The following is an 18917-nucleotide window of genomic DNA, read 5'->3' as shown; positions in this document are numbered from 1 at the left end:
AAAATTTTTTTTTTTTTTTCTTTTTTTTTTTTTTTTTTGAGAGATTTTCACTGTAGGGCGCGTGCGCTCGCCAGACAGACAGAGAGAGACATAGAGACAGAAAGCGAGAAATCACCCCCCAGGGGGGATGGTCACGCCGCAATCCCTTCTCCTCCATTCTCCTCTCGGGATCTTGGGCACGCACGTACACGCGCCCGGCGTGAGTTTTAAGCCACCGGGTCCGGGACACGAACCGCGGTCGACTACGTGGGAGTCCAGCGACATAGCCATTACGCTAACTGCTGGTTCCCAAGAAAATAATTTTTAAAGACAAGATTAACGATCAATACAGGCTACATTAGGGTTGTTACCTAGGTGCCATTTTAAATCAGAAGAATGAAATGGTATTTGAAACATCTTATACATTACTATAGTAGGTACAAAATATTTCTTCTCTTCTCTACTACTCTACACCTTTCGTCTTACTATGAGGAAGGTAGGCTTTGCATTCCCTTTGTATGCTCCTAGTGTAGGGGATGCCCAGAGGATGATGTCAGCATTGGCCAATGTGCAGGTGTCCAGGGACAGATTCTAATTCCAGTAACTGGTGATTTTTCCACTGGTAGTAGGAAACCTTTGATATGATCACGTAAAATTGGTCAATAAATCTAAAATCTTTGTGAAAAATAGCAAAAATTTCATGAATTCTTTAGGACCTAAAAGGGAGAGAACGAATCAAATAATTCTGTTTTTTAACATCAAAAAGTTTCAGGACAACAAAGCTCAGACTTAGTTTTGTCTAACTAATGGTTGAGTAATGGAGTGGGTAAGTGTTGGGAGTAGAAAAATAAGCAGGCCGATTGTCAGTTGAAATACGATAAGAGAAACCATGTTTTTAAAGATATGGTGTTGTAGTTCTTAAAGGCAGCAGTTAGATAAAGAAAAGGATGGAAGCAAGACCAGTTCCCTTTGGGATTCCCGATGACAACGTAACAGATGACTCCAGATGACAATGTAAGAGGGGGAATGGAAAGAAATTATATTAACAAACTGTTGTTGATGGTTATAATAAGATTTAAGCAACCAAATAACCGAACCTGAAAGACCAACATATTTTTCAAGATGATTTAGAAGGATCCTAACATTGAGGATGTCAAAAGCTGCAATTATGTCTGAACTCATTTCAGGAATGGCTTCCTGGCATCAGCTGCACTGAGGGTGTTATCACATGTCTTGATGAGGACATTTTAGTACATGATCAAAATTGGACTAAACTCCTCAAAACACATTATTGTCATTTAGATGCATTTTCTCCATATTGCTGTTACCAATTTGAATTAGATTTACAATGAAAAATAATTACCACTTTTTAAAAATTCAGTTTACTTAACCTATTTTTTAAAGGTTTACATCCATAGGATAGATGTGTTTGCATCTCTCCAATTAACAGCAAAAAGTAAGAAAGACTATTTAGAAAGTTTTAAAAATATTAATCTTAGATTTTAAGATTGTAAGGTATTAGAAAACAAAAAAATTTGAATCATATTTTCTGGCCATTATTTTTCCTTTTCAAAATGGATATGTGTTAAATTCATAAGCATCGGAAAGGCATATGTCTACTATTTTGTGTGCACCTTCGACGATATCAGTAGTTTGAGAGATTACTTTGTTCCTGTTAGAGATAATGCTTTGCTTTCTAAATAGCCGTTGTCACCAGCCTTGAAAATGACAAGAATCATGAATTCATAATATATTCTGAGGCTTCATTAAACTGTTCTAACTTATGAAATTAAATTTCTTTAAAATCCAATCTAACTTCATTGTTGAAAATTGATGATTTAACTCAGGGCTTCTCATCTTTGGCCTGACTGATATTATGGACTGGATGGTTCTTTACTGTGGGGACCTTCCTGTGCATTGTAGGATACTGAGCAGCATCTCTGGCCTCTACCCACTAGATGCCAGTAGCATCACTCCCCTTCTCAAGTCTAACAACAAAATTGTCATCAGACATTGTGTAATGTCCCCTGAAAGGACAAAACCACTGAGCTGACTCTTGGAGGCTTTCCATGGATTCTAGTACTCCTGGGCTAAGTGACCTGTCCTCTTCTTACTCCCCAGGTGAATGAAATAGTGCCCAGTGATTTGCAGTCCTACTACTGTGTGTGTATATGTGTGTTCTGGGGACTTTCCTAACACTTTTTATTGGCCTGAGTGTTTAACTATACCACTAACTTTCCTTTAGTTTAAGTGATACCTTTTTATAATTTTTACTTAATATAATTTCCAACTAAGAGAGAAGTCACATTAATAGTACAAAGGGAGGTATTTTGAAAATTGGTTATCTGTTGAATTTTCTTGATGAATTGCCTGATGCAATGCAAGTACCAGAAGAGCTTCGTTTGTAAGTGTGCACAATCTGCAGAAGCCCATTGTGCCTTATATCGCACAAGAGTTGACTTGGAAGTAACTTGACCATCGAGCTTTGCCTTTCCAGTGGTGTTTGGAAAGTCATCACTCTAGAGCCACCTTCTGTGCTGCTGAAAGAAGAGGCTGGGTGGAGGAAGCAGAAATGACAAAGTGCAGGGCAGCTTGAGCCTCCCCCTGCCCAGTTCAGAGCCCCTTGAACCTGGTGCGGTGATTGACTTCTTTGGGGGCTCAGAGCGTGGAGGAGAGAGGCCCAGCAGGAGCGCGTGCCTCACTAATTGCATTACGATTGCATGAGATATTGCAAGGTTTACTATGAACTCTTGGCTTCAGAACACAGGCTGGTGAGCTCCGGGAGCAGTTGGCAGCAGGAGAGGAAAAAACGACAATCATTTGAAGAGTCAGCACGGTGGTGGAGCCAGACCGTGCGCACTTGGCCGGGCACTCCGATTTCTGGCTGCGGAGCGAGCTCAGCGGAAGAATCGCACCGGTTAAAATGTTGGCAGGTTCCAGGAGGTATCTTCTCCTTCTTTTGTCTGGTTTTGATTGCAATAGTTTGGGAAGCTGGCAAACAGTTTGGTTTTGTTCTGAATATATTGGCCAGAAGCCTAAGCCATTTCTTTCTTTTTTTTTTTTTTAAAGCTATTTGAACGTGGACCAATCTACTAGTTCATCAAGAAAATACATCAAGCCAGAATCACAGTGAAAAATAAGTTTACAAAGCTGACTTTTGAGCTGGTTATTAGACCAGCTATTACAAATGGACAAAATAGCAGATAGGCGTTTCTCTAAAGTGCTCTAGTAACAACACTTTAGTTATTTCAGACTACATTCATGATAGCCCTTTCAAATGGCAGTCCTGGAGTTTACAAATTATACTTTAATTTCAAGTTAACCAGGAAGTTTGCTGATGATTACAAAACTTTTGTCTAGGCTGGAGAACTTCCTTTGTATTACATTTCTATATGAATGTATACAGATAAATTCCCATGCACAACCTTGGGAGAAGGGTTGTATTTTATGAGACATGCAGCGACTTACTGGTTTTTCCTACAAACCAAGTTGAAAGCTTACTTGGCCTCTGACTATGTTCCAAGGAAAAATCCAGAATGGCTGATTTTTATAAACATGAATGAACTTTTCATCTCATTTGAACATTTACTTTCTACCTTGAGACATTATTTGAATGTCAACAAATGTGCACAATGACTGTGATAAATTTAATAATGAATCTAAGGTAGCCTAATACTTAAATTATTATAAGATGAAACACCAATAGTAACTGCACCCTAAGAAAAAAGTGCAGAAACTTATTGGGTCCACGATAACATTCTTTAATTACTTTGTAGATAGAAAAATATCTTAAGATATTGTCAGTGGATCAGATGCACTCTTGTTGGTTTTACGTACATTTTGGTAAAGAGAATAAAAATTTGAACTATTCTGAAAATGAGAAATAACAAGTTAGTGAACTCTCGGGTAAGCATCAATTTTGTTAATTTATTCATTTGTTTAAAATGTTCTAATAAAAAATAATTAACATCTCACATCTCTTTAGTGATTGCTGGCCTAGATATAAAGCAGTATAGAAATAGCAATATGCAAGATTCTAAAATAGGTACTATTGGAACCAGCAGATGGCATAATGTTTACAACGCTGGACTCCCATGTAATCAACTGTGGTTTGAGTCCCACACCCGGCCGCTTAAAACCCATGCCAGGTGCATGTGCATGCGTGCACAAGATCCTGAGAGGAGAATGGAAGAGAAAAGACTGAGGCGTGACCATTCCCCAGGGATGATTTCTCGCTTTCTGTCTGTGTCTCTCCGGTGAGCACACATGCCTTACAGCAAAAATCTCTCTTTTAAAAAAAAGGTGTGCTATTAATACAAATGTTATATTACATAAAAATTATTGATTACTCTAAGTTGATTTGAACTTTACTATGTTAAAACTAGTTCCAACTGAGTTAAATACTTTTCTAGATGATCAATGCAACAAACAGTTGTGCCTCAAAAGAGACAAACTGCCAGGAAAATAATTGTCTAATGGTACTCTATGTCAATTATTTTATTTGTATTTAATTAAAAGCAGTCAAAGCAATTGGTTGAGGTGTAAAAATTCCCTTAGCTCTATAGTTTTTTAAATTGCCTTAAGAGCTTTTGTTGCCAGGTATACTGTTGGCTTTTTAAAATAGTCTGGATTCTATTTTACAAATAAACCATTGTCTGTAGTATTTCTGTTATTATTTTTTGGGGAGAAACAATTGCTTATGCTTCTCTATGATCCACTAACATGGTAATATAACCAGTATTGGAGGCAATTTTTTACATAACTAGTGATCACAAAGTGGGCTCTTCCAAGGAGCCCTTTCAGGTTGCTATCTATGGGGAGGTCCCACCGAGTCATTGCATTTTAAGAAGATAATATGAAAAAAGGAGTCAATTGAAAACCGGACAAAGTGAATGAGAAGAGAACTGAAGAATTACCTGTGCTAACCACAGGAAAGATGACCCAAGTCAGGGTATGTTAGATACTTGAATAATTTTTACCAGAGAAGAAAAATGAATAATGTTCAAATTTATTGAAAGCAACCCATTACTGTAGCACTGGAATTTTATTTCATTACCATCATTTTTTTGTTGTTATTGTTCCTTTTCATCATGTACCTCTCTTAGGCAAAAGAGAAAATTTTATGTCAGGATAAGTAATGTTATTTACTGTAACAAATATCCCCAAACTGTCAGTGGTTTAATAAGAGTTCATTTTTTCCTCAGGTCATTGAGAAAGTCAGGCTAAGAAGTCAGATAACTTAGTTGGTTAACTCTTCCAAATAACTCTTCTCCATGTAGTGACTAAGGGACCCAAAAGGCTTTGATTTTTAATAGGTCCTTTATATCATAACTGCCTTGGCATCAACTGTTGGCAGATGAGAAGGAGAATTAGGTGGGAGAAATGAGTGCATTCAGTGTGAGGGAGGTAGATGGAAAGAATGAGTGGGAAGACTCACTATTTTTAACTAGTTCGGTTTTGAAGTAAAAAATCTCATTTCTACTCACATTTCATTGACCACAACTGTTTACCTCTTTATTCCAATTAAAATTATGTTTGGAGTTTTAGAGAAGCACAGGGATAGTAGTGATCACTGACAGTCTCTGCCATTATAGTCGATTATTTAGGACTTATTTACGTTACGTGTTGTGGATCAACCACTGTGCTGTCACTTATACTGCCTTAGTTATGTCTGAGAGGTAAACATGCCACACATGAAAAAACAAATGACCAAAATATTATTGTGAATCTACCCTAAGCTGACAGAGTATTAAAAAAAACCCTACTTCATAGTGAATTGTTAAAAGCTTTTCCATTGAAATTTGGGACAAAATTAGGATGCCAACTGTCACCACTTCTATTTAACACTGTATTAAAAATATTAAATGAAAGTACATTTTCAATTTCTCTAAGGTTGTTTAAAGAATTTATCTCTTTGTGTTTGAAGAGATATTAGAAAAAGCATAAGGATTGGAAAGACAAAAATTGACATTATTCGAGGATGACATAGTGTATGTTTAGAAAGTCCTAAGAAATGTACAACTAATTAGAAGTAATAAGTGAATTTAGGGAGGTACTATCAGGGTTTTATCAATAAAAAGAAATTAGTTTTAGGCCCAACCAGGTGGTACAGTATGTAATATACTGGACTACAGTGCCAGAAGTCATGTGACTGACCTCAGGTTTGCTCCCTTGGGTTGGCCTGAACACATGCCAGGTGTGCATACAGGTGTCCAAGATCCTGAGAAGGTGAAAGACTGGAGAAAGGGATTGTGCTGTGACAAGACCCTGTTGAGGGTGCTTTGTCACTCTCTTCTCTTCCCATCTTGTGTGCATGCATGTGTCATTATGAAAATATATATATATATTATTTTTACACACCAGCACTACACACTAAAAAATAAAAATTAAAAAGTATACAATTGGTATAAGTTTTCTATCCTGGGCCAAAAATTATCACAAGTTCAGGAGCTTAAAGCAATTCACACTTATTAGCTCTCATTTTTTGTGAGTCAGGAATCTGGGCACAGTTACCGGAATCTTCTTCAAGGCTGTAATCAAAATCCTGGCCCAGACTAAGGAAAGGCTCACTTTCAATCTCACTAAGGTTGTCATCAGATTTTGTTTCTTTATGATTGTAAAATTCAGAATCAGAATTCATGGAAGCTTGCTCCTTCAAAGCCAGCAATGAGTGAGACAGACTCTAGAGTTAGTCTGCTAGTAGGATGGGAAATCATGTAATATAATGGATTCATGAGAGAGACATGCCACCCATGTTCCACACCTCGGTCATAATTTATTTGGTTAGATGCAAGTCCCTAAACCACACTCCTCATCCAGATAAGGTATATTATTTATATTAGGTTAATATTTCCACTTGAACATTTTGCCCAAAAAAGAATCCCCATACCTTGCTAACAATCTGTTATCATCAGCACAGGGAATCTTCCCGCTTTACAGGAAAAAGTGAATACTCTACCAGCTGCTTACCAAAAAATATGAGAAAAAAGAAGGAAATATTTCTCCTCCAAAGGAGCACACTAAATCTCCACTAACAGGAGACAAAATTCAGGAAATCACAGAAATGATGGAATTAGATTTCAAAATATTTATCATAACAAAAGCCAATGAAATGCAAGACAGTACAAATGAACAATCTGGGTGATGAGAAAATAATTCATGACAGGGTAAAAAATTCAAGATAGAGATAGACATCTTTAAAAAATGAAATGGAAATTCTGAAGATGAAGAATACAGATTAGGAAATAAAGATTATGCAGACAGCATCAACAACATATTAGACCATGAAGAAGAGAGTCTTGGAACTTAAAGACACAGCTTTGAAATAATTCAAACTGGGACCAGCAGATGGCATAATGGTTATGTTACTGGACTCCTGTGTAGTTGACCGTGGTTTGAGTCCTGGACCTGAAGGCTTAAAACTCACGCTGGGTGTGTGTGTATGAATGCCCAAGATTCTGAGAGGAGAATGGAGGTGGAGGAATTGTAGCATGGCTATCTACCCGGGGAGTGATTTATTGCTGTCTGTCTCTCTGTCTCTCTGTGTCTCCACCGAGTGTACATGGCCTATAGCAAAAATCTCTCAACAACAACAACAAAAAAGAGATAAAAAGAAGGAAAGAAAGAAGAAAACCCAAACTGTCAAAAAGGAAAAAATAATAATGGTTTCAAATGCAAATAACATACTAGAAATTTGAGATACCATTAAGTGACCAAATAGCCATCTAATGAGTAGAAGAGATGGAAAAAGATTCAGAAAGTTTATTTTTATATATTCTGAACAAAAAATCCCTTATCATATATTTAATTTACAAGTATTGTCTTCCATTTTATGGGTATTCTTTTCACATTCCTGATGATGTCCTCTTTATCTTCAATGAAATCCAATTTGTCTATTTTTCTTTCATTGATCATGTTTTTAAGGTCATGTCTAAGAAGCCATTACCTAAACTCATGAAGATTTACTGTAATTGTTTTTAAAGAGAATTTTATTATTTTAGGTCTTACATTTATGTCTATGGTCCATTTTGCGTTATTTTGTGTATGATGTTAGGTAGGGGATCTAGCTTCATTCTCTTACATGTGGACGTCAAGTTTACATCATATCATGTGTTGAAATTATCTGCTGATGATAACGTACGTAGTATCTTCAACTGGACTGGTGTGAAGTGTATTCATGTTGGGTAAGTTCAGTTGACTATAAATGTAAGGGTTTATTTCTGGAGTCTATTGTATTCAGTCGATCTTTGTCTTTTTGCCTGCACCAAACTGTCTTGATTCACAGTAATTTTCTACTAGGTTTTGAAATAGGAAAGTGTGAATCATACAACTTTGTTCCTCATTTTCAAGATTGTTTTGGCTATTTCGTGTCCTTCATCTTTCCATATGAATTTTATAATCAGGTTTTCAATTTCTGAAAAAAAAAAAACAGCTGGTATTTGGATAGTAATTACATTGAATATGTAAGTTTGAAAAGTACTGCCTACTTAACAATAAGTTTTCCAGTCCATAATCTGTCTTTAAGTCTTTTATTTATTCATTTAATTTTTAAATAATTATTTTAATTTTATTTATTTATCCATTTATTTTAATTTGACCAGAGAGAGAGAGACAGACAGAAAGAGAGAGAGTTAAAGTGAGAATGCAAGCCACCTGGTCCAGGGCTCAAACCATAGTTGGCCATGTGAGAGTGTCCTGCACCTTAACCACCACCCCACCTGCTGGTCCTGAGTCTTTCAATTTAATTATCTATTTATTTTTGGAGAGGTTTTTGCTATAGAACATATGTGCTCACCGAAGAGAAAGAGAGAGAGAGATAGACAGAGACAGAGAGAGGAAAAGTGCGAGGTCATTCCCCAAAGGAGAAGGCCACTCTGCAATCCCTTCTCCTCCATTCTCCTCTCAGGCTCTTGGGTATGCACGTCCACGTGCCCGGCATGAGTTTAAGCTGCTGAGTCCAGGACTTGAATCATGGTTGACTACAGGGGAGCCCAGCCACATAGCCATTACGCTGAGAGGAAAAGTCTCATTTATTATTATTATTTTTTTTAGGAAGTTTTTGCTATAGAACATATGTGCTCACCGAAGAGAAAGAGAGAGAGAGATAGACAGAGACAGTGAGAGGAAAAGTGCGAGGTCATTCCCCAAAGGAGAAGGCCACTCTGCAATCCCTTCTCCTCCATAAAAATGTATTACATCATTGTTTTATCAGTTTAAGTGTAAAAATCTTTTATTTATTTTAAAATTCAGTCCTAAGTCTTTCATTCTTTTTGATGCTATTTTAAATGGAATTGATTTTTAAATTTCACTTTTGGATTATCCAATGCTAATGGTATATGGAAATACAACTCATTTAAAAAACATATTGGTATTCTGGGACCACTAGATGGTGTAATGGTTAAGTTGCTGGACTCCCACATGGCTGACCATGGTTCACATCCCATACCCAGCAGCTTGAAACTCATGCCAGTCCTGTGTGTATGCGTGCCTAAACTCCTGAGAAGAGAATGGAGGAGAAGGGATTGTAGTGTGGCCATCTCCCTGAGGGATGATTTCTCACTTTATGTCTCTCTGTCTCTCTTTGTCTCTCTGGCAAGCACACGCATCCTATCGCAAAAATCTCTCATACCTACATGAGAGATTCTAATTCTTGGATCCTTTTTTAAATTTTTTTCCAATTTATTTATTTGAATTCATTCACTGTACATCATTACAGCATACAAAATGAGATTTTCCATCCAGAGTATACTGCGTATTGTCTCAATCGAGTACATCAACAAACTTGCTATTCTCAGCAAATGATCTTCCATTTCTTGTTTTCTGTATGTTTAGACTGAGTCCAGTTTCTGAGTTGACAGTGGCATAAGTTTAGTTGATAGCTGAACGTAGCATGTATCACTTTGACTTAGAAAATTGTCTCTTGGGGACCAGAAAGTGGTGTGGTGATTAAGGTGCTGAATTCCTACGTGGCCAACCATGGTTTGAGTCCTAGTCCTGTTTGTTTGCTTTCTTGTTTTCCTTCTTTCTGTCTTTCTCTGTCTCTGCCGAGTTCATACATCTTATAGCAAATTTTCAAAAATAAAAAATGAAATTAAATAAATAATTATTTAAAAAAAGAAAGAAAAGTATCTTTTGAGAGCATCATTACTCTTGATACCCTGCAAGGCTGTAGCTAGTACAGACAAACCAAGGGGTTGAACAACTGCCATCCTGAGTGTCTGTAAAATGGACATTTGAAATTAGAATGCCAGTCCCCTCCCACACGCTCCCCACACCCCCTCACACTCCCCCCATACACACCACACTCACACATCCCACACACACACACACATACACACACACATGCACCCCCCCCACACCCTCTCACACACACACAAAAAGGTATAAAGAGAGGGGAAGGCACACAGAGTAACTCATCCTCAGGGGGCAGGAATTATAAACCTGGTCATGTTTATACATATCCATCAGGGGCTGAGTGATCAGTCTTAGCTGTCTTAAAAGTTATGTGATTCTCAATTACTTTAAAAAAAACATAACTAGTAGGAAAAATTATTTCTTTGTGTTTTATTCAGAGACAAGAAATGTCATACCTATTTCTTAGGTGGTGTTGAATAATATGATGTTATTTTGGGAAATTTTTTATTTCACACACACACACACACACACACACACACACACACACACATGTATTTTTTTTTAATGAGTTGTTTAAATTCCAGCCCTGGTAGCACAAATGGTGGGGTGCTTCTGTATGAGGCTGGGACCATATGGGAAGCACAGGTTTGATTCCTGGCTCAAGCTAAATAGGCCAGATATGGTGGTGCACACCTGTAATACCAGATAACTGGGGGTGGGGGGTGAGGGTGGGAGGCTGGCGTATGAGAATTGTGACATGGTGAGATCCTGTCAGAAATACCACCCCTATTATTAAAAAAAAACAAAAAAAAACAGTGGTTGTTGGGCTAGCAGGTGGCATGGTGGATGGTGGTTAGGTGCTGAACTTCTACATAGCTAACTGTTGTTCAACTCTTGGCCCTGGCAGCTTGGAAATCATGCTGAGTGCATGTGCCTGTCTGCCCAAAATCCCAAGAAGAGAATATATGGGAGGGATTGCAGCATGGTCATCTTCTACGGGGGTTAATTTCTCACTTTCTGTCTCTCTGTCTCTCTGTCTCTCTCCAACAAGCACACACACCCTATGGCAAAAAAAGAAAGTTATGTAATACATGCCAAAGATTGCGTGTCACATTTATACTGCCAAATCACCCAATAAAACCTAAATCCTGACATAAGGACTCTAGTATTACCCCAAACTTGCTCATCATCCCTGTGTATTCCTCTTAATTTTATGCCCTACTCCTCATTCCAGAAGATCCACTCTCTTAAACAAAAAGGAAATGGAATTTTAAAGTATGACTTTATTAGAAATGTTACATGTTTGACAATAGTATATTATTTAGTCTTGTTTATTCTTAGGTCTATAAAAATGGTATCATTCCACATGCAGCCTTCTGGGACCAGCTTGTTTTTTTTTTTTTTTAACTCACTATTACATTTCAAGATTCAAGATTCGTCCATGTTGTTGCAAGTAGCTGCAGTCCAGTCATTTAATTTCTGTATAATATTCCATTGTGTGAATATGCATCCATTTATATACTCCCTTTTCATGGTCACAGACGTCTGAGAGGTTATTTCCAGTTTTTCTATTAGAAGCAGTGCTGTTGTGGACATTCGTTCACAAGTCTCCTGGGGCACACCTATAAAGGTTTCCCAGCCTATGTGCTGGATTGTGATTGTTGGATCCTGGGGTTCTCTATTCCCTCATTCTCTCATGACCCCTCTGATTTTCCTTCTCTCCCTGCTTCTTCACTTTTTCCTGCCTTTGAGGCCTTTATGAGAAGGGTTGAGCTCGCCTCCTTGGGTCTCTGTGGTCAGGTCTTCCTCCTTGTTTCCAGTTGGTAGAAAATATCAAGACATTGTTCAGGGTCAAAACACTTTTTTTTTTCATAAGCAGAACTGTTTGTGTCTTTTCTGTCTTCCAGGCTTACCCTAGACTATCCGTAGGCCCCAGTGGGTGATGAGGGAGGTGGAATAGCCCAGTGCCTTGTGCCTTATGTTCATAAGCAATACTTTCCAGGCAGAAAATTAGCTGGAAAATGAAAGTAGCAGTCAAAGAGCCTCGAGTCATGTTGGACACCCAGTGGAGCAGCCTGGGGAGAGTTCCAAGGGTAACAGGCCTTGTGTATCATAATTGCTGAACTGATGGCTTTAACCATTTAGAGAATTATTAGTTCCACTGATGACATGGTCATCATAATAATGATAGTAGTACTGATAGTAGCAGCAAATCCTAACATAGTCCTTACTACAAGCCATTACTGCTCTACATGCTTTCAGTACATTCATTCTTTAACCTCACAGTAGTGAAATAATACTAGTATGTACTACCAGTATTCTCCCAAGGAAAGGACTATTGAGAAGTTACTAAGCTGTTCAAGGTCACACAGCCAAAGGGGAAGGGCCAGAATTTGGCCTGGCTCCTTCAGGATCTGTGAAGGAGATTACTCCTCTTGCATTACTAACCAACCATGTATGTGTGTTAATGTTCCTAGTTCCTACAAAGGACACAGTGAGTCTGAATCATGATCCCCGACCACAAGAGACTTAAGAGTTTGTTCACTAAAGGCTTAATTAACAACCTAAAGCCCTATCTTTTGGTGATAAATATGATCTTCAAAAAGCAGGACTCATTTGCTCAAAGGAAGAAGTGATTCCCCTCCTAGGGGGCTAGTCAGTGGCCACAAAGTGATTGTGTTTGGCCCTTGACTTTGAAGGAGTGAGGGGTTTGAGTGGGGCAAATACCAGCTCTCCTCACTAGTACTATTCTGGTCAAACGCTCCTTTTCTCCTAGGCTTCCTTTCTTGGGAGAGAATGACCTCTGATTATCTGAGCTCTGTTTTCTTTGACTCCCCCAATTCAGTTTGTGGGTTCTAAATATATTTTAGGATTCAAGGTGATTGCACAGGTTTGAAGTCATAGGCAGGTGTAATTTGAACAATGTAAATTGTTCTTCCTACTTGAGCAAGGAGGTGAAAGTGATGTCCCTTTCTGCCTGAGACATGTTCAAAACACTTCCTTTAAGAGAGCTAAATAAAACCCCAAAAATGTATGAAAATAAAGGGAAAACAAGATTTAGGACAAAGAAGAAAAAATAAATGGTGGATGAAAAGTTTTCAGATATGCTCCAGGATAATAGTAAAATTTTAGAGAGTCGTAAACTTTGCCACAACATAGATACTTCACAAGAACATCATTAATGCTGAACCTGGCACTTGACATAGAGAATAGTTTAAGCAATTTAACCAAGGTGACTTGCATTTTCTACTCTCGTATTTATTTTGCAGATTTTTTAAAAGTTTATTTGTTCCATAAGGGAGATAGACAGAGAGACAGTACCCCCAACAAGGTCCTGATGTCATGATCTACCCCAGCTTTAACCAGCCTCAGAGCACGTGCAAGCCTGGAATACCCAGGACGGCCTCTAAACATGAACCCAAGACTTTCCTACGTGGATCTGCCTTGCAGAGCACCACATTTTACAGCTTTGCCACTGTCCACCCCTGCTGTGTTTTTTACTACTCTTCTGCAATGCTCTTGCATAGAAGCTTTCATATAATCTTGTGGAAACAAGGATAGAGAAATAAAATAAAAATGAAAAAGAATCTGAATCTGACATTTCCATGTTCCTGGTTGAGCACAGCAGTGGACATCACAGTGGTGGACCATCACTTTCACCAGACACCCCTGATCATAATTTTAAAAGCGGCACCAGTGAGAGTCTCTTCTTTTGTGGGAGATCCCACACACTGGGATCCATAGCAGGAGCATAAACAAAATGTCTTTTCATTTCGATTTCTTATGAAGTTATCATATGTAAATTGTTCTTGTCATGAGTCCACTGAAATAGGCATCTGGTTTCTTTAGATGTCGATTTAAGAGCTGTAATAATATTTTACCCCACTTTGAACACCCTGATACCTCTTAATTATAGAAATAGTGAGTTCTGCGATCTTTTCTGTTATGTTCAGCTGGAGAAACTTAATTATAAATTTTTTCTAATGTCTTGAACTTCCAATTGTTTGATTATTCATTTAAAAGTATCTATTAGCATAGTAGAGGGGACACTGTTTTATAACAGCAGGCCATAACTGAGATTGTGCCCGGGCTGCCTGTCCAGACCATGTCTAAATGATTATTCTGTGCCATCTCCCAGTGAGTTCACACCAAATTATAATTCTCTGCCCACTAAGCTTTTAGCAACTGGATGTCTATGGCCTCCTGATTTTTAATGCAGCTAGTTTGAGCCATCATAATCTTTGCAAGTCATTTGTAATATATTTATAGGAAACCATCACTCCATAGCATTCCAAATTTCCTGCTTAGGATGCAATGGCAAAAGTCATTAAACATTAGCAGTAATAGTATTTTCACTGTAATAAAGTGTTAATTACTTCCACATGTTAATAGAGTTGGGGGAGGGAGTTTTTGCTATTGTTACTCTGCCTAAAATAATTTCCATGTGATAATTTTCCAGGATATCAAAAACTGAATAATTATGCACTAATTAAGAAAGTAGGGCCTGCTTTAGGAGTTAAGACTGCATTAATTTTAATGTTTTTACAGTCCTTTAATTGGGGAAAGGGCTGTAAATTGGGAGCTGACGCACTGTTCCTCCTTAAGTAGGCCTTCCTTTGCAATCTGCCTCCTATATACAGCAACCCAAGGTCAACACAAGTTTGCAAAATCCCTCTGCTCTTCATACGAAATGTATTGGTGGTGAAGCGTGCATCGATCACTCTGACAAGCATTTAACTCTCCAAGAGCACATGCTCTCACTTCTTAAATTATTAATTGCATTAAATACATTTTCATATTGTGGACGGTTTGCTACAAACTGTTTCCTGGTAGGGAGGTGCTGTCCCCCCACAGTGGGGATGACTCACCTTCTGTTGCTACACAGGACTCAGTGGTAGGTTGGTGAAGCTTACAAAGGTGCACGTCTGTCAACCCAGGGTTGGCCAAAGGAAGCAACCTCAGTGGTAGTGGTGTTCTTTTCTTTTTGGGTTGCTAAGTTGCTTCATTATCTTGCCTGCTTTCCTTGGCTGGCCCTGCTACCTGGAGGCCAGTTTTCAGATGAGGAAGAGTATATTTTTCTCTATAGACACATTATGGGGACCTTTACTTGAAGTTGCAGCAGTAGCAGCTTCTATTGCATTAATATTTGGTCAAAAGGTGACAGAGAGGAATGGACATTTCAAAGGGGACCTCAATTATGAATAAAATCAAGGATTCGAGGCATCATATTGACCTGTTTTAGGTGCTAATATGCTATTGTATGTGGTCATCTATTTTTTTGAGTAGCTACATTGTGATAGACACTGCAGCAGGATAAAAACAATCTGCATCATAAATAGGGTGTATTAAGTATTTCTATCAGCTTGTGATTGCAAACAACAAGCTGTGGAATGATGAGATTGTCCAAGGCACATGTTACCTTGACAGTGAAACCAGTATTACCCGGTAAATTAGAGTGAGAGCTGGACTAATGTAGTGAGTGCTGAAGGACTCAACAACAAGGAACTCAGTGTCCTGAAGTTGAAATAAAGATCAGACCATGGTCAGGGAGGAGCAGGTTAGAGAGAAGCTGCTGGATTCACTGACAGTGGCCTTCAGACAAATCAATGGTGTCTGAAGATGTGACCTGCCTTTCCAAAACTGTAATGTCTGCCTTCCTAAGAGTCTGTGCTTTGCTTGTCTGAAAGCATCTTTGTTTCTAGGTGACCATTTGACGGACGAAGTCTAGGAAAGTGACAATGACAGATCTGTATTTATATTGGGTTGTCCAAAAGTCATGCTGCCTTTTTGCATAGAAAAACATAGAGAAATATCTCATGCCTTTTCAGACAACCCAATACTTTTCTCTTATCACTAACTTGGAAAATCAGCATGTTGAAATACACTTTCTCAGTTTGTCATCTGTGGATTATGTGTTAGGGACATCAATAAATTTTAGAAAGCAGTCTCCACAAAGACCTAGATGGTTTCAGGCAAAAGGATTGCTGAGCAAAATCATCTGATCTGGAATCTTGATGGGTTTGTAGTGGGTGGGAGTTTGTGATATTGTCCTGGATGTTGTCATGGAGCTGGAGGTCAAGGAATCCTTCCCCTGGGGAAGGATGAGGCAAGTGCCCTGGGGAAGGACAGAGTGACATGTCATGGTGTGGATTCATTGATGAAGCTGGCCCTAGCTACTGTGTGCGGGTCCAAATCACTCACTGACATTCTTAGTATGTTTCTTTTTTAAGAGAGATTTTTGCTGTAGAACGTGTATAATCATCAGAGAGAGAGAGAGAGAGAGAGACAGACAGACAGAAAGACAGAAAGTAAGAACTCACTTCCCAGGGGGAATGGGCATGCCACAGTCTCTTCTCCTCCATTCTCCTTTTGGAATCTTGGGCATGCATGCACATGTGCCCAGCATGATTTTAAGCCACAGAATCTGGAATGCAAACCACGGTCCACTATGTGGGAGTCCAACAAAGTAACCATTACGCCATCTACTGGTCCCAGTAAATGTTTTTCTTAATGTGGAATGTTGATTTTGTTGAGGTGGGGGGGTTATATAATTGACCTTCTTTTTTGAATCAGAATGCAGAAAGTACAGTCCTTACTTAAAGTGACTTTTAAAGGATAAAGTACAACTGCTGAATGTGGACAAGATGACATTGACTTTTTTAGAAAATTTGGGTCATATAGGAAAAGGGTACTTGATCTGTGGATAACCTCCTGTGGAAGAGGCTTTCCAGCAGTAAAGTTGCTTAAATAATCCATTCACAGAGGTGGGGATCAGTTCCTTTGAATGCCATGACAAATGGAATCTTTTGCTTCAAAGAGGCATGCCATATATTTACATTACAACCTCCAGCAATATTAGCTTGGTCCTCATACATGGTGTCTTCAGCAACTTTGACATAGGTCCCTGGGACCAAGTGGTCCAGAGATCATTCATTCATCTATCCAACAAATTGGTACAGAGTGATAGCTATGTACTGGGCACTGGCCTGAAATAAAGGAGTATTGGGCTGGTGGTAGTGGTGGTGACAGAGGGGAAGCAAGTGAGTCAGGCACATGTCTAGTACAGAGGTGACATTAGCAAGGTCAGAAGTCTCCAGAAGGGACGCACTGAAATGAACAAAGAAAAGCTGATAGGTCGTGAAGTCAGGAGGTAATGAAAGGGCCTGATTGTCTTGGGTCTTATGGTTGTGATCAAGACTTTAATCTGACTCATAGTGAAGTAAGAACAGTTGGGGATTTCTTGGATTTCTTAATAGACCAATGGTATAGCCTGAGATGTGCTGAGTTGGAAATCAGGCCAACTGAATTTTTCAATGGATTCAACATGGAGTATGAAAGGAAGGGAAGAGAAAATGGTGACTCATGGTTGGCAGCTGGAAGGGTAGAATTGCCACTTGCTTAGATGAAGAAAGTGCTGGAGGATCTACCTGAGGAAGAGGAGTTTAGTTTTAGACATGTTAAGCTTAAAATGCTCATTACACATATAAATGGAGCTGTTGATTACTGAGCCTGGAGCTTAAACTCAAAGGTGAAAAGTCTACTGTAATGATCTTCCACAATGGAGTCAGCTTCTATCTTACACTTCCTGTCCTTTTTGAGGACTTTCAGTTCTGCAGTCATCTGAGCGTCTTGTCTTGGAAGATAAATATCTGAATGGATAATACAGCATTTCCTTTAAAATTTGCAATTCAGATTAAGGTAACTCTTCCAAAAACACATAGGAAGATTAACCAAACGATTGTACTTACCTGCCAAGTACCCTGGATTACATAGACCTTACTGTACATACACGGATACTATTATACTTTAAACACTTGGTTAATGACCTTTCCAGTTCCCAAGAGATTTCATTATCAATTGTCTATGATGCTTATTACCTGCGGTGCTCATTTTGGTGCTTATAAATTGCCTTCTAGATAATACATTTTTGGAGACAAGTATTGTGTGACATGAACGACTATTGCATTTTTTCCAGTGTCTGGCACAGTGCCCTGCACATAATGTATAATAAATGGTTGGTTGGTTGGGTAGATGAATGGATGCATGAATATAGTAATAAAAATATAGATGAAGACTCTATGCTTATAGAAGAACAAGAAAGATAGGTGTGTACCTTTTATTATGTTTAGCAGAGACCCACTCATAACCCAGGGCTTTTTCTGGCTTTAGAGTCTATGTATTGAATAAATATGTGATATGGGGTTGGGTAGTCTGAGCTTTGATTTGACAGTTGGTCTGAAAGACCTATTATTGATTTAAATGCCTATATTTAGAGCATGATAAAGAGGTGCGAACAATTCAAAATCATATAATAAATAGCAGAAAGGTGATGATTAAGAAGTACCATAGACTGGCTCTATGGCATATAGTAAGATGGTGTTCAAGAGAAACTGGATACTGGGGCTGACTGGTGGTGTGGTAAGAGAAACTGGATACCACATGCTGACCACAGCTCACAGTCCCTGGCTTATTTGGCCTGAAACATGCCAGGCATGGTGCCAGTGCCTAAGATCCAATGGGCTAAGGACTGCAGGAAGGGGATCCCAGTGTGATACGACTCTGTGGAGTGTCCTCCTTTGTCTCTCTCTTTCACACTCATGTGCATGCATACGAGCTCTATCCTGGATGGAGAATAAGAGGAAGAGGAGGAGGAAGAAGAAGAAAAGAAGTACCAGATTACACTTACACATCCACATCTTTAAGTGGGCTTACTAGTGAGAGTTATTTTTTTTGTTTTTGTTTTTGTTTTAGAGGTTTTTGCCATAGGGCACATCCACTTGTCAGAGAAAGAGAGAGAGAGACAG

Source organism: Tupaia chinensis, unplaced genomic scaffold (assembly GCF_000334495.1).
Source record: "Tupaia chinensis unplaced genomic scaffold, TupChi_1.0 Scaffold000197_1, whole genome shotgun sequence".
Classification (NCBI taxonomy): domain Eukaryota; kingdom Metazoa; phylum Chordata; class Mammalia; order Scandentia; family Tupaiidae; genus Tupaia; species Tupaia belangeri.
The sequence above is the reverse complement of the archived record's forward strand: the minus strand, read 5'-3'. Positions refer to the sequence as shown.